Source organism: Aulonocara sp. 'chitande type north' Nkhata Bay, linkage group LG2 (genome assembly GCF_057382095.1).
Source record: "Aulonocara sp. 'chitande type north' Nkhata Bay isolate Kocher_YH1m ecotype deep benthic linkage group LG2, A_spYH_male_GT1.1, whole genome shotgun sequence".
NCBI lineage: Eukaryota > Metazoa > Chordata > Actinopteri > Cichliformes > Cichlidae > Aulonocara > Aulonocara sp. 'chitande type north' Nkhata Bay.
In genome coordinates, this window is record NC_141345.1 from 11,766,763 (window position 1) to 11,778,962 (window position 12,200).

A 12,200-nucleotide genomic window follows, 5' to 3' on the forward strand; every position below is an offset into this window, starting at 1 on the left:
CGGGCGGTGTGTTTTGGATCATTGTCATGTTGGAAGACCCAGCCTCGTTTCATCTTCAAAGTTCTCACTGATGGAAGGAGGTTTTGGCTCAAAATCTCACGATACATGGCCCCATTCATTCTGTCCTTAACACGGATCAGTCGTCCTGTCCTCTTGGCAGAAAAACAGCCCCATAGCATGATGTTTCCACCCCCATGCTTCACAGTAGGTATGGTGTTCTTGGGATGCAACTCAGTATTCTTCTTCCTCCAAACACGACGAGTTGAGTTTATACCAAAAAGTTCTACTTTGGTTTCATCTGACCACATGACATTCTCCCAATCCTCTGCTGTATCATCCATGTGCTCTCTGGCAAACTTCAGACGGGCCTGGACATGTACTGGCTTCAGCAGCGGAACACGTCTGGCACTGCGGGATTTGATTCCCTGCCGTTGTAGTGTGTTACTGATGGTGACCTTTGTTACTTTGGTCCCAGCTCTCTGCAGGTCATTCACCAGGTCCCCCCGTGTGGTTCTGGGATCTTTGCTCACCCTTCTCATGATCATTTTGACCCCACGAGATGAGATCTTGCGTGGAGCCCCAGATCGAGGGAGATTATCAGTGGTCTTGTATGTCTTCCATTTTCTGATGATTGCTCCCACAGTTGATTTTTTTCACACCAAGCTGCTTGCCTATTGTAGATTCACTCTTCCCAGTCTGGTGCAGGTCTACGATACTTTTCCTGGTGTCCTTCGAAAGCTGTTTGGTCTTGGCCATGGCGGAGTTTGGAGTCTGACTGTTTGAGGCTGTGGACAGGTGTCTTTTATACAGATGATGAGTTCAAACAGGTGCCATTCATACAGGTAACAAGTGGGGGACAGAAAAGCTTCTTACAGAAGACGTTACAGGTCTGTGAGAGCCAGAGATTTTCCTTGTTTGAGGTGACTAAATACTTATTTTCCACCCTAATTTACGAATAAATTCTTTACAAATCCTACCATGTGAATTCATGGATTTTTTTTTCACATTCTGTCTCTCACAGTTGAAGTGTACCTCTGGTGCAAATTACTGACCTCTGTCATCATTTTAAGTGGGGGAATTTGCACAATCGGTGGCTGACTAAATACTTTTTTGCCCCACTGTATATACTGTATTCCGAGGTCACAGGGCACTGCATATCAAAATGTAACAAGATATTCTTAATGGAATTCTGGTGCCACCAGAATGATGGAGATGAAATGAGGGTGGATGTTTCGGCAAGAAGAGGATTTCAAACCCCACAACCAAAGAAACTCTCGACTGACCCAGCCAATCGCCTGACCTGAAGCTCAAAGTCCACTAGAGAAGTATGTTTTTTCTAAATACATGAATATCTCTATCTTGCTACAGTGTAATCTTTTTCATATATACTTTTTTTCCCGCCACACTTGTGTAACTTTTCAGAATGGCATTTTATGACATTAGTCAGCACAACAGTCAGTAACCACAGTCATATGTATACAATTATTGCTCCAGAGGCAAGTATGCATGGACAGTTGGGGCATCACTGGTGTTTTTGTAAGTCTTTCTACTGATTTTGAACAAACAAAAGACTTTTGGAGTCTCTATGAACTTTTGGAAGTAACACCACCTCTTCCCTTTTTAGTCTTATCTCCAGCCATTCCCACAGCAGCAGAAAGAAGATCACACATTTCTCAGTTCTGTTAGTTCCCTAAATTGGGGAGGAAAAAAAACTCAACTACATGAAATTGCCTCATCAGTCGAAATTGGGTGTAGATTGCCACCAGGAGCTCTGAATAGCTACAACACTCTCATCCCACATCCTCAATAAATTCAGGTACATCTTCATTTGCAGAGCTGTCATCACTAACCTCCAGTACAGAAGATATGGATATTGTTTTCCCAGGAGCTGTTGCCTACACCATATTCACTCCTTAGCTATTGTCACAACCAGACAAAACTGTAATCTGCAAAACTGTGTTTACATGCATAAATGTTCCAGGAAAGAACATTTAAAACAACAGAATACTATAATATTGATGTCATGTAAATGTTCCATGTGATTTTATTACAAAAGTACAGTGTAAAACATTACATTTAATGGGTTATGGTGAAATGAAATGCACATTACTGCTATACATTTAGTTTGCACCAAGTATATTTTCCTAGTCATTATTTATTTATTATCTGGAAAAAAAATGTTTTTTTACTCAAACTCATAATTTAATCTATGATTCTTAAATCATCATTTAAGAATAATTTTTGAGTGTATCTACCTTGAAATGGTAAGATACACACTTCTTAATTTTTTTTATAATGTAAGTGTTGTACCTTTTCTTTCGAGGGTTGGAAACTATCATTTTAATTCTATGCCTTCTATGCTTACGGGTTTTACTAGCTAGATGTATGTAATAGAATAAAAAATCCTGGACTCTCGAGAGAATTGGTAAAATCACCTTTCAAATTGGTCTGACGGTGTGCTTATCATGCAGGCATACCTTGGAAAACTCTGTGGACTTTTGATTCAAACCAAGCTTGTAACATCCACAGAGTTTTGTAGATTCTCTATTGACCTCAACCTTTACTTTGAGGATTAACTGGATCAACTTAATTGACAGCAGAGGGACTGTTTGTGTTAAAAAAAGAGCTAATTTGATGAATCACAGACAAACCGTGGGGGCAATCAGTGGTATAAGTATATGATTGTTACAAATGAGGGGGAGCTTCAGCAGGTACCCCAAGGCACACTGAGTACAATAATGAAAAATAAATAAAGACAAATCTTATTTTTCTAGCATGTCTATTTCTACTACTACCATCTAAATGTATGAAACATTATTTATACCTGAGTGACAGGTATAAGATTGCAAACAGGTTGAAGTGGAGAGGTTTCGTTGAACTCCACATTGCACAGTATCTACAGTCAGAAATATCTGCAGCATGTAGACTTGATAACAAACTACAAAGCTTGACAAACGAGCCGTGTCCTTGAAGAATAAGGTTCATTCAGCTTGTTTAAAGATTTTCATAGAAAAAGTGTTTCAGTTTTGCAGGTTGAAAATGAATTGTTTCAACTACCAAAGGAAGCACACAAAATGCAAAATGCTTTTACTGTGAAGCAGAAGCCACCAAAACAGATGCTCATCTCATTATTTGAGATTTTGAACACAACCATCATCCATCATTTTAACAGAATATATATGAAAACAGAAAACAAATATAACCATAGTTTGAAAATTCTTGATGGATACAAGGATTTAGACCAGATGGGTATACTGTAGCATGCATTGAAAGACTTGGTTCCTTTTGAGTCTAGACTAGTATTGTAAGATAATAAATAGCTTATTAAAAATTGAAATGATTTGCATGTGAAGACATATAACACAGTGAGAACAGAGGGACTATAAAGCAAACTTTCCAGCTGAAAGAACAAACTTACTCTCAGCAGTGAAAATGTCAACAAGAGGAAGGAGTATTTCTGTCTTCATGGGGAGCATTTAAAAGAATGACAAAGACTAACAACAGAGTGTGAATACTGACTGAAAAGCTAAAAATGCATTAAAATATCTTAAAAAACAAAAAAAAGGCAGTCCCTGTTCACAATTTCTAGTGCTGCTAAGCAATTAGAGTTGTTTAGTCACAGCAATACTCAGTTTGCTCTTCATCTTTGAAAAACAGAACTGGATACAGATGTTGCCGCCAGCAACATCTGGGACCGGATCGATGAACTGCTGTGATTGTTGCAGTGATTTAGGAAATACTTTTTTGCCCATCTTTATGCAGCTGTATGAAAAACGAACAGAAAGATAACAGGGGGGTTGTAAGTTGTAAGTTAGTTAATCAGTGTTCTCATGCGACCATGCATCCTTGACTTAAACAAAGACAACAAAGCAGATGAAATATATAATTGATGGCAGATTGTAAACTGCAAGACACGGTGTTATTGTGGTGTTGGCCTCTTTAGAATAGCAGGCAGATAAGACTGAGAAAACAAGTCAGACAGAAGGCACAGTTTTGTTTTGCTCTGTTCTCCATCCTGCTGATGTAACTCTTTGTGGCAGCCAGCGTTCACAGATTCTCTTGCATTTCATTTCACTGAATTGCACTATGCAAAATGAAAGAGATGCACACAGAAAATGCACCGCCACCCCCACCACCCCCATTCACACACACACACACACACACACACACACATGAGGGAGCTTCTAATGGGGAGCAGTTAAAGATCAATAAATCAAAAGCACATTAATTTCTGGGCATGAGTGTAATTACCAGATAAATAAGTGGTGCTGTTATAGAAAAGACTGGCAGTCCCATTCAGATTTTGTGTTCCGTTTTGCATGGAGTGCCACTGGGTGGAGAATTCCAACAGTGTTACTGCAGCACAGTTTTTACACAGATACTCATCGGTGTTAATCTCTGTGTTAAAGTTCATTATTAATCTGTCTTTTTCATTAAGATTTTTTTAGGTCATATTTTTCCACTACTGATCAAAGATTTCACTTTTCTTCTACTTAAAAAAGATTAAACACATTCCCATGCGTATACATGGTAATCCAGCACCATGGAGAACATCAACGAGGATGCTGCACACGACAAAAGAGTCATCAGCGGTAACAGATATGTCGCTGCTTATTATATATTAGATTCAGCATGAAGAAACCACAACTGAGATAGTTTGTAAAGTGGCTCGTAGATTAACAGAAACTATGAACACTTTAAAGCAGATTAAATAGCATGTCCTATTATGAGAGTTGCTACCTAGACTTAGCTGCCTGGCTTGAATCTCTGTGTTGTCAGGGCGGTATTTCCCAAGAAACCTTAGTTTAAATGTGTTTTAATTGGTAACTACCAAATGTCTACTGGGCGAGGCTGACCACATCAGACGGTATTTTGGCACAGTACCAACTCTGGCACCCCTGGATAATGTCCATGTCTGTTTACTCACCCCCGCGTGACCTCTACCCCTGACCCTGTTTTATGACCGCGAATTCACGGGGTGGTATGACGATTTATTCCATGAGTGCTTAAATGAGAAAACCTGGGAGCTCAACTCACAGGATATTTATGTTGGCACGGCTGGAGTGGCAGCGTTTGTTGCGCTCCCTGAAGACCGAACGAGCTGGTACAGAATGGGGGATGAAGCAGTTCCACATGTGTCGCTGGCAATACACGGGGGTCATCAAGCAAAAGATTTAGGCCCGATGGTTAGAACAGCCACACGGGCCACAGATTGGCAACAAACACAGCTCACTGATGTCTCCTACTCGTATTTCTGTGACGGCTGTTGAGTATTTTAGAACATAAACATCTAAGACGAACACACGGACAAGTTGACAGGACAACACAGGTACATGTTTAAATTCTTAAGATCATGTTTAAACTCACAAATCCTTCCTTAAGTAAATCACTTGTGTTGTTCAATCAGCAGAAAACATCTCACAATTTGACTATCTTAAACGCTAAATTTATTGTTTCATCACTGGTTGGTCATACCAGTCTCTTTCTTTTCTTTTTTTTTTAAAGTTAAGCTGTTGTCCTGCAACCCGTAGAGTTTATTTGTTAGTAGTGGATAAACTTAACATTTAACAACAAGTGTGTGTTAAGTTTCCCTGCTTCAACCTGAAAAATCTGTTGCCGCACAGCAAGAAGGTCCTGAGTTCAATTCCAACATCAGGCCGGGGTCTTTCTGTGTGGAGTTTGCATGTTCTCCCCGTGTTTGCGTGGGTTCCCTCCGGGTACTCCGGCTTCCTCCCACCGTCCGGCAGCACGGTGGCACGGTGGTTAGCACTGTTGCCGCACAGCAAGAAGGTCCTGAGTTCAATTCCAACATCAGGCCGGGGTCTTTCTGTGTGGAGTTTGCATGTTCTCCCCGTGTTTGCGTGGGTTCCCTCCGGGTACTCCGGCTTCCTCCCACCATCCAAAGACATGCAGCTTGTGGGGATAGGTTAATTGGAAAATCCAAATTGCCACTAGGTGTGAATGTGTGAATGAATGTGAGTGCGAATGGTTGTCTGTCCCTGTGTGTTGGCCCTGCGACAGACTGGCGACCTGTCCAGGGTGTACCCCGCCTCTCGCCCTATGACAGCTGGGATAGGCTCCAGTGCCCCCCGCGACCCTGAAAAGGAGAAGCGGAAGTGAATGGATGGAACCTGAAAAATCTTCCCGTGTTCATAAGTGTAAGCTGCTTTTGATTGTGTGTGTGTTTTTGTTTCACCTTTTGTTGCGATGCTCCGGACACTTTCTCAACCTCCACAAGTCAGTTGGCCCCAATAAACCTTAATTTCTCCTCTAATTCTCCCCTCGCTGCTGTCCATTCCACAGCCGCTGATTCTTGCTGGGTGTGGTTCCCATTATGTTAATCTATCATTTTGCTCTGGCCGCTGTGCTTGTGGTGGACGGTTGATCCAGCTCCGTAGCCACCTGTATTAACACACTAAGAGATTTATTTAATATAATTTTCACTCTGTACCACTATACTAAATAAAATGTCTCTGCAAAAAAAAACCCCAAACAAACTAGAAAATAAAATTTAAAAAGACAAGGGTTAGAGATCAGAAAGAACAAGAGAGACTCTATGATTCAGTTAGAAGTAATCCATATTGTGTCTTTTGTCCTGTCTTCCTCCACCAAACCCACCCAGTTGCAGCAGATGGCTGCACAGCCTGGGTCTTTTGGAGCTTTCTTCCTGTTAAAAGGGAGTTCTTCCTTCCTGCTGTTATCAAGTGCTTGCTTATAGACTTAAAGTAACTGTTGTGGTTTGAAGCATCATAAATAAATTGAATTGAGCTGAATTAAACCTAAAACCTTAAATGATAAATAAATGCCAAAATTAATGCAAAATAATATTAACAAAGTATACTTTTCTTGCCTTCTTCCCAGCTACATGAGAGTGAGCCAACTCTCTTGCAAGCTCCACCAGAAAGTCCACCCGTCTTTCCTTCGTCCCGGTGCATGCTTGATACAGCACATGTGCATTCAGTGCTGCCATGTCAATCATGTTGTAAGTAAAGTAAAGTAAAAAGTAAGTAAAGTGTGCGTGTAAAACATGGCAACTGGCCAGCGCCGTGTTCCTCTGCAGACAGTGCACTCCCGAACCATCTGGTCCATCACATCTACGCCACACTTTGTTTTGTTGTAAAGGGTGACAGTGTTTGGCTTCCTTTTGGTAGTGTTGGGAAGCTGGGAAGAAGGCAAGAAAAGAACAGTTGCTTTGGACACAACCCTCCACACCTAGCCCTGGAAAAAGAGCCATGTGTCAGGTCAAACACAAATGCAAGAACAATCATGCCACTGTGCGATGTGTTCACTGCTACAGATACACATGTGGTAAATGCAGACTACAGATACCATGGCAGTGCCAGGATTGTGAGTGATTGCTGAAAATGTTGAAATGTACTCACTCACTTTTTATTATTATTTGTAAATATGTGTACAAATGGTTGGTTTTTTGTACTGTTTTTATCAATAAATCTCAGCAACAAAGGAAATACACCCATGTGTGTTGATTTCTCCCTAAGATGGCAAACTGAAACACTCCAAGTTGGTGACTTTTGGAGATTTATTTCCCTGGATGATTGAGAATGCATCAAGACGAACACAAAAGGAAGTTCACAGCTTTTAGCAGCTCCCCCACCCCCTCATTCACACACCCCCACTCCCCTCCAGAATTCCCAGATAACAACCTAATTTACATATGAATGACTAGACAATTTAGCTTCCACTTGGCTGAAGCTAAAGCCTAGCTAAAAGCCTACCAGCCATTTGGCTGGAAGGCGGGTTTTAAAGGTAGAAAGGTAGAAGGCTGGGCACTGCTGCTGTCGGGGGACTCTAAGTGTTAAGTAATTAACTAAGTAGTAACTGATTACAACTGCCAATTAAAGGATTAAAGTGTATACTCAAAAATAAAAGATTTATTTTGATAAGCCACAATGAGGGTAGCATGGTGGCACGGTGGTTAGAACTGTTTCCTCACAGTAAGTTTCCTGGGTTCCTCCTGACCCGGGAAACTTACTGTGTCTGTGTGAGTTATCTTCGGGTACTATAGAGTCCTTCCACAATCCTAAGACATGTGGTTACAGAGGTTTGGTTGATTGGTCATTTCTAATTATCCACAGGCATAAATGTGAGTGTGAATGCTTGTAGGTCTCTCTGTGTTAGCACTGCAACAAACTAGCGCTGTCCAGAATGTACAGTCTCAGGTTGGTGCACTCTAAAGTCTGTTTTACCTGTTCCACTGTGAGACTGCGGAAAATCATGTTCATACATAGTATTTGGAGTTTAGGTTTTCTATCACTAGACCAGAATGTCTCAGGGTCCTTTCAGTTCAGTTAGGCAAACTCTAAGCCTGATTTCATTTGTCTTCTAGCCATAATACCTTCTGTGTAGCTGATCTACTGTTAAAGTCTGAGTGATAAAGAACTTCTGAGATGGTTGTGTTTCTAACACATTTTTTCATTCTGGAAAGATTTCCAAAAGTGTGTCACTCAGTTTGCTTGGCTCGCCAAGTCTAAGAAGACTTTAGTGATCCCAAACGTTTTTCAAATCACACTGATCAAGATCTCTGTAGTCCTGGTACAACTATAATTCCTTCATTGCTGAAGCAAACTTCATTGTTTGGATTTTGTGCTGATATGTTTGAATTGTAGGAGCTTATATACACGCAAAGGTATGTTTGTCACAGGCAAGAATGTCTTTGATCTCAGAATGTGCTGAAGATAATTCTAATTTAAAAATTTACAGAAACTCTTTATTTGTTACCCACATCTTGCTGAATTATTTCCTGTAAAATATGTGTAGGCTCACCATACATTAAAACATGAATGTAGCTTTCTAGTATGAAAAAGTGCCCCAAACCTGCAGTCTTTTTAATTGTCCCTAGGGAGGACATCTGTGGGTGCAAAAAGATTGTGCAAATGTCAAGCAAACTTGACTTGATCTTATTGTGATATAAGACACTTCCTGAATCAACATTAAACTCATTCACAAATTATGGTCATTCAAAGTAACAGGTTGTTAGCCTGTGAGCAGTGTTGGGAAGGTTACTTTTAAAATGTATTCCATTACAGAATACAGAATACATGCCCCAAAATGTATTCTGTAACGTATCCCGTTACGTTACTCAATGACAGTAACGTATTCTGAATACTTTGGATTACTTAATATATTATCATGCTTTTTACAACAATGTGAATGTACTATTGCTGTGTGATTTATTACTATTACTGAAGATCCGCGACTCCGAACTGTAGTAAAGGGACTTCTGACTAATACGGCGGGGTCCCTGTCGGCTCATAGCCGAAAAATAGCTTTACTTTGTTGTGTGGGTCAACTTTTCTTGCGAGAGAGACAGAGAGAGGCGTTGAAAGGCTGCTCCAACGGAACTTATTGTTTTCGGAGGAAAACACGAACATGGTGTACAGTCGAGTCTTAATAGCTTACTTACAACTGGGCTCGTCAGGCACTCTTCTTGGCTGCAGTAGTTATTATTATATTTACATGCTTCCAGCTCCCGTTTTTCCTCGATGACAACTCGTACCTTTCCACTCCCCTTCTTCTCCCTCCTCGCGCTCACAGACCCATAACGTGTATGGCAGTCCATTCTCCCTGCAACACGGACTACACTGCCCATGATGCTACATTCTTTAGCGCTATGCTTGTAGCATTCTGCCTGTTAGCTTAGCACAACAACAACAACGAAAAGGCGCTCTCTCACCCAGGAAACACACAGTCGCAGAGAGAGAGAGCGTCGCCCTGTAACCATGGCAACCGGAACGCTGCCGCCTGGAACAACAGAACGTAGCTGTCAAACAAAACCCAAACAGTCCTGACCCGCGACAAAATGAAACAGGAAACTACCGCCGTGTAATCCATTTATTTCAACAAAGTAACTGTATTCTGAATACCACCTTTTTAAACGGTAACTGTAACGGAATACAGTTACTCATATTTTGTATTTTAAATACGTAACGGCGGTACATGTATTCCGTTACTCCCCAACACTGCCTGTGAGGATATACTAGACAATCATTCTGTCAGTCACAGTGAGTGTTCAGTTTCAGTCAGATCCATCCTTTGGCCATCACGTCTGGTTGTAACAGCAAGATGATCAGATCATAGTTTCATAACACAACTTCATAATACAATTAACTATTGGGCAACACTTTTATGCTATCAACGAGTCTTACATGCATGAAATGAGAGAAGCATTGCATTTACGTAAGTCACATGATAGCAGTAACTTGATGAATAAACAGATTGTTCAGCATCAGGGGGTAAATAATCTCAGACACATATTTCAGGTTTATATGGGAGACTTGTTATAAAGCACTTCCAACCCTTCTATGATAAATTCTGTGCTCCACTGTCAGATTTATCCAAATTCATATTTGCTTGAAATAAAATGTCTCTGTGTGTGTTCATGATGTGGTTATATTTGTGCATTTTTAGTAGAACACTGGATGAGCTTTCCAATCACAGAGACACTTTTTTGCGACTCCAGCCTTCTGCGAATTTACATGCTTTAGTAAATCTGAGTGTGTACAAGGATCTGAGGTCTGAGCTAACAAGTCATGAAGTCTAATAAAAGACACATAGAGTACCTTATAAATATATATTAACATGCATACAACCTGCAGTCCAGGTGGAACTGTCGCATTTATCCTCTGCAGCATGCAGTACTTACAATTGATACAAATACATCAGTTATTATACAGCACTGAAGAACAACAGATGAATAAACCATCTGTGTTTGTGTATATGTGTTACCGCCTGATTTTAGATGTGTGTATGCATTGTATTTCATGCATCTGTTGATGCGGCTGCGCTCTGTCTTTGGAATAAATGCAGCACTTTTTGCAGTGATTTGTCAGAAAAGTATGGCTGCTTGATAAAGTGAGTTTGAGAATCATGTTGGCATTCCTATTCATCGGGATTTGTCAGTGTTCTCTCCCCTCTACTCTGTTTCTGTCATGCAGCATGCTCGTTTTCCTCTGTTTCTCTATCTTTGTCGTCATTCCCTCCTCTGTGTTTTCTATCACAAAAAATATCTTTTTCAAACAAACAGCATTCATTTTTTTCTCCATTACTACTGTCTGCCTTTTCAATACTATCACTGTCAGCTCCTTCTGTGCCATTTTACGAAATAAAATGTCTCTATCCGGTCGTTAAGTCTGACGTCACTAGCCGTGTCTGGGCCTAAACTCCGCTGCAGGTCCATATATCAAACGATCACTATGGCATTACTGAGAGTTGAAAAACTGTCTAAAGTTTTTCATCTTTACTAAAATGATCAGCATTCTGCAGGTGTAACAATTGAGTTTAACATCCAGGCATCCATGAAAACGGAATTTATGACATTTAACGGAGTTAGAAGTTAGCAGGAAGGTAGCTCGCTAGCTTCCATCTAAATACAATATACCATGTCCTGACTGCGGGGTTTTGGAAAAAAATTAAAACGTACAGCTCTGTTACCACTTCCAACATAAATGAAGACAGAAAACTAAACAGCAGTGATGTTTGTAGGGTTACTGAAGTTTGGCTAGCTGGTATATAATGATGTGCTACCTGACCGCTAGCGACACAGCTATGTTAGCATAATATAAACAAGCTAACTTTTTTTCCACTCGATAAAAGTTAATGTGAGTGTGTTCTTGGTGGTCAGGAACAAATGTAATTGCATGGCAGGATGCTGTAAAAGGACCAAACTTCAGTCAGGAGAACAACTGAGATAATCCATCCACAATACGAGGTTAGTCATTCATATACTGCTGCATGGGCTGGGCTGTAGTTATATCCTAAGGTTTTAAAAACTGAGCTTAAATAAATGATTAGCGGTAATAAAAGCCGATGGAGGTCAACAGTGATCACTGACTGTTTTAGGAGCTTTTTGAGATTAAATAGAAGAAAATACAAAACATTAAACATGTTAACAACACAAAAGCCATATTAAATGCAGACTACTTTAGGCCCGGAAGTAGGATTCGTCACGTCATCACTTAACGACCGGATAGCATCTTTGTTTAGCTGTCAATATTTTACTATATCAATACACCTTTTTTTTTAGAAAAAAAGAGTAGCTGTCATGGTGCTGGGTCAATTTTGTGTTTGGCATTAAATTTGTTATCATTATCTGATTTGATGTTTAACTTCTTCATGGTTATCTTTATTCATATGTAGGTTTCATTCACAGGGTTTGCAGTTCTAAGGTTTATTTCCTGTGC